Genomic DNA, 5,253 nt, shown 5'->3' on the forward strand with positions numbered 1-5,253 from the left:
TCAGACAGATTTGTACCCCTTCCCCCTGCTTCCTGGAGGATGACCCTTGAGGAGTGGGACTGGGACAACTGGGAACAGACTCACCCGCCTGCACTGGGGTCCTGAGGCCCACACTCAGCCCTGGAAGAGAGTCCCTGTGAGATATTTTCCCTGAACCCTGAGCAGCACCCTCCTCCCCATGAGCTCCTTAGTCCTAGGGTCCTGACAGACCAGGGTCCCCTCTCCCTTCCCATCTCACCGAGGCAGAGCAGGGCCCTGAGGGTGGGGGTCATGGCGTCTTCTCCTGTGGCCTCAGCTGAGGAGGTGGAGGAGGTCACGGAACCAGCAGGATGTACAGAGAGATGCACGGGTGGTGGTCACTTCGAGGCCAATCCTTCCCATCACAGGGTTGTTACGTCAGCAGCCTATAGGGGAGGGTGCAGCCTGGCTCTCATTTCCATGGTGAAGCAGGAATTAGACCCGGAGCCTCCTGAGATGCCTTTTTGAAGTGAGGTGAGCAAGAGCACGTCCTGCCCTGTCAGAGCCTCCCCCACAGGGTCTCCTTCCTCCTCAGGCCCTCCATCAGCACCTCCCTGTGGTACTCACCATGGACAGTGCCACCTGGGACCTGGAGACGCTTCAGAATGATGTGGGTCCCTGTGGCCTGCAGAGCTCAGATCAGCAGGGACAGGCTCACACTCCAACTGTGCAGCTCAGGGCGATGTCCCTGTGACAATGAGCTCACAGGGAAATAAGGGAAGGAAACAGGTCTCCTCCTCTGGCCCCAGAGTGTGATTCTCTTCCTATCCCAGCCCCTGGTCAACACCCCTTTCTTGCATCCTCCCCAGCCGGGTGGGAACTCGCCTCTGAGTCACTCCTCCCCTCAGTGCCTTGTTCCTCAGGAAGATCTCTCCTCCTCGTCCCAGGCCCCTGTCTTCACAGTCAGTGACCATAAGTGTGTTATTGCTCTGATTTGGGGAAAAAATGAATTCTTATTTATTTTTATTTTCAATATATATTTTTATTGATTACACAGAGAAAGGGAGAGGTAGAGAGAGATATAAACATCCATGATGAGAGAGAACAACTGACCGGCTACTTCCTGCATGCTGCACACGGGGGATTGAGCCCAGCAATTCTGGCATGTGCCCTCAGGAAGAATCCAACCTCAACCTCCTGGTTCAAAGAACGATATGCAAACACTGAGCCATGCCAGCTGGGCTGATTCTTATTTAAATAGGCCTCCATTGTCAATTAGGTGTGTGACCTTCACCCTCAACCTACAACATCTTGATTCTCAGTTTCCTTTCATGAAGCACATTGTCAAGAACCCAACTCCTTAGAGTGGTTGTGGGGTGGGTGCCGCGGTGACCTGGAGGGAGCCATCCTGGTTTATTTCCACACCCGACTAAGCCCTGTGAGGTGAGCCCTGAGCGGTGTTGTTCAGAACTCCGCAGGAATTGGATGGTTGCTATACCCACGTACAAAACCACATCTGCTCCTGATGTTGAGAAAGGCTATGTACTATCTGGAACATGTGGCCATCCTCAATGCCCAAAAGGGAAGTGGATGTTCCCCAGATGAAGAGGGAAGCAGAACAGACAATGGGGGCCAAAGTTGAGTGGCTACTCTGCCTGGGTGCAGCCAGAAGTCGTCAGCGAGGAGCTTCCCACCTCTGTGAGGACAAGAGAGGGATGCAGGGTGGCCCCACACAGGGAGGGGAATGAACTTAGAGTGAAAGTTGGAGCAGGGGTGCCCCTCCACATGCTTTGGATATGGGCACTGGGGTCTCTCTGTCTACAGACCCAGCCCATGGTCAGCACTGAGCCATGTCCTCTGTGTCTGTGAGTGAAATTGATTCAAGCCATTCTAGCCAGGCGTGGGCGTCTGTCCAGGTGTGAGTGTGAGACTCACCTTTGGCGTGGGCCCTGCTGTGCACATCACAGTCAGATGCTAACTTAGGGAGAGAGGATGCCATGGGGCAGGGCAGATCCAACTACCCACCTCTTTGCATCCGGAACATCAGGCCAGCTGTTGGAGGGACTCTCTGTGGAGAAGCAGGTGTGTGGGAGGGGAGCGTCCAATAGGAATGGACAGGAAAGGGAAATCCCCGGGGGTGAGAGGAGGCAAGGGTTTGCCTTTCATGATCCTTCCCCTTTCTCTCCACCCCACCTCTGTCTGCCTGTCCATCCTTCCCATCCTCTACAGGATGGGGGTACCATGGCTGTGCCTGCCCAGCTCTCCCTGACACAGTCATCAAGTGGGACCCCTTCATGTGGAAAATGCTACAGAAAGGGCAGTGCAGCCCATCCCTGAGGGTACTGGCTGCTGATACTGCTGCTTTCCTGAACATATCAGGATCCAAGATCTGACACTGGGAAAGGTTTGGGATTTCGCTGACCCTGAAGGCAAAGTTGTCCTGAGCAAACGGGAATTGTTCATTGTTGTGTGTCTTGTGCATGTACCCAGAATGCATTGCAGCTGTCTCTGAGGAACTTGAACCAGGCTGTTCCTCCACCCAGACTTCACCACACCCACAATGCCTTGCTGTACTGTGGGACCTCTGTAACGGGGTCCCGTGGGCTGTAAAATCTGAAGACAAGGCCAGACATGGTGCCATTTTTTTTATCGTTTTGAGCCCCATATGTGGATTTCTGTCTGTGCTAAGGGGAAACCAGCATCGCTCACCTTGAAGCTGCCTGTGGCTGCCAGTGAAGCGTTTGGGAGGTGAGTGGTGTTGGCCCTGGTGGGAAGCTCACGGAGATGAGTCTGCAGGTGCCATGCCCTTGGTAAAGGGTGCACTGGAGCAAGCACCTGTGCCCATGTCCTGGCCTCCAGCCTTGTGCCACCTGCTAAGTACAAAACGTGGATTGTATCCAGTGCAGAAAAAGCTAAAGAGGATGAGATCTTCCTAGAAACTGATGAAGATATGGATGAGTTTGTGTCTGGATTGGAAGTTTGTGAGATTTTCCTGGAGACAGGGTTAGCTTCTACCTGACTAGCCTACCTTTGAGTGTTATTTGACCTTTTGGGAAGCTTTCAAAGGATATGCTTGCCTTGGCTTTTCACTCAATCAATCAGAATTTAATAAAGGGCATTGATCCTCCTCACATCTTTACTCCTGAGATTCTCTCACCATCAGACAGGGCTGTTTTACCAAAGAGCATCATAGGATCCAGTCCTGCTACAGGTTTCACTGCTATTAAGGAGCTAGATGCCTTTAACAATGACACCATTGACCTAAAGAGGGACCTTATGTGCAAGAGGACCTTAAGGAGAAAGAAGGTGCTCTATTTTAAAAAATTTTCACCCGAGGACATGCTTAGAGAGATGGAGGAGAGAGGGAGACAGAGAAACATGGATGTGAAGGGGAAACATTGATCAGTTGCCTTCTGCACATACGCTGACCATTGTTGAACCCACAACTCAGGTGTGTGTCCTGACGTGGAGTTGAACCAGCAACCTTTCGGTGCACAGGATAACGCTCTACCAATTGGGCCATGCCAGCTGGGTGACAGATGTACTCAGGCATGGGCCAGAGTCTTCAGAATTAATTTCAAAGGGCAAACGCTAATCTGCAAAGACTACAGGCCCAGAAACAGCAAGGATGGGGTCTCCTTAATGGGCTGGATGAACAGGAATCCCAGTTGCAGGAGCAGCTCAAGAAGTGAGCCTAATGCGCTGAGGAGGCCCAGCTGGTCACATCCCTGGAAACTGAAGGAACTAGTCAAGATTTGCAGATCTCCACTTCTGAGGAAAGTCTGGCCAAGCTAGGGAAGAGTGGAGTCACCTACCACAAAGGACAGTAAATTGGGGTAGAGCGTGGAGTCAGACCAGGGCCACCTTGGACCTCCTTAGTGGCTGCTTTATGGTTCATAGCAGGAAATCAGTTCAATGCAAATGGATGTAAAGGAAAGGGATGGAAAGGAAAGAGTTGGAAACCCATCGTAATCAATGAAATTGGTGCAGTCACTGATCCTCAGAGAGACGCAAAATAAAACACAATGAGGTATCACCTCACCTGTCAGTATGGCTATCACCAACAAATCAACAAATGACAATTGTTGGTGAGGATGTGGAAAAAAGGGAACCCTTGTCCACTGCTGGCGGGGATGCAGGCCTTTTGGTGTATGTGATAATGCTCCAATTGAATGAGCTACCCAGCCACGGCCAGTATATTCATGATGTCATATATTGAATTCTTCATATCTGACTTTTAAAAAAGGTTTTTTTCATGGTGTAATGATTTTCCTGAAGTTCCTTGAACATCTTTACAACCATTACTTTGAACTCTATATCTGATAAACTGCTTGCTTCCATTTGATTTAGCTTTTTTTTGTTTGTTTTTTTAAGATTTCTCCTGTTTCTTCACTTGGGGTCTGTTTCTCTGTCTCCCTATTTTGCCTGCATCTTTGTGTTTGTTTCTGTGTCTTAGCTAGGTCTGCCATGATTCCCAGCTTGGTGGGGTGGCCTAATGTGGTAGGTGTCCTGTGGGACCAAGTGGTGTAATCTCTTTGATCACCTAAGCTGGGTGCTCTAGAGATGTCTCTTGCCTGATTTAGGTGGGCCCTCCTTTTGTAATTGAATCTTTAAAAAATATATATATATATATTCTGTCAACATTTATTTGCTCTTCCTACCGTGCAGGCTTGGCCCCTGCCCCGGCCCGCCCCCTCCCCTTGTCCCTCCCCTAGCCTTCCCCCTCCTTCCCTCAATCACCAGTCCCTTGTCTTCAATCTCTCATCTCCACAGACAACTGGTCAACCCGATGACTCTAATCCACAGCCAGAGACAAAGTCTGGGCCGGGCCATCTGGTTGACCCCATCACTCGCAGTCCTACTGCCGTAGGAGAGTAAGTCCGGGCCGGCTATCTGGTTGACCCCGTCTCTCACAGTCGCCACTGCTGCCCGAGACTAAGTTCAGGCCGACTATCTGGTAGACCCATCTCTCATGATTCTTACGGAGACAAAGTCTGGCCCGGCCATCTGGTTGACCTGAGCTACTGCGCAACCGTCAGTCCCTGTGGCCCCTCTGTGCAGGCTGTTTTGGGAGTGCTTGTCGACGGGGCTCATAGAAGGGGGAGGAAAAAATGGGGAGGAGAGAGCCGGCCCTCGGCCCCCCCGGGAAAGGGGCCGCGTCTGCCGTCACCCACCCCACATTTCCCCGTCCCAGCCCGGGGCGAAGGTCCTTGCGGGATCTTGTGAGGAGGCAATGGTTTCGGTACCAGGCGCAAAATGAAGGAATGGGCCCCAATGCCGCCATAGACAACCTGA

At 51.5% G+C, this 5,253-nt stretch overlaps 2 pseudogenes; one reads left to right on the forward strand and one right to left on the reverse strand.

The window, feature by feature from the left end:
• The window catches only part of LOC102417686, a 32,150-nt pseudogene that overhangs the window by 21,079 nt on the left and 5,818 nt on the right, over nt 1-5,253 (reverse strand).
• LOC111823992 lies at nt 2,200-3,955 on the forward strand (annotated as a pseudogene).

Source organism: Myotis lucifugus, unplaced genomic scaffold, assembly GCF_000147115.1.
Source record: "Myotis lucifugus unplaced genomic scaffold, Myoluc2.0 scaffold_793, whole genome shotgun sequence".
Taxonomy (NCBI): Eukaryota; Metazoa; Chordata; class Mammalia; order Chiroptera; family Vespertilionidae; genus Myotis; species Myotis lucifugus.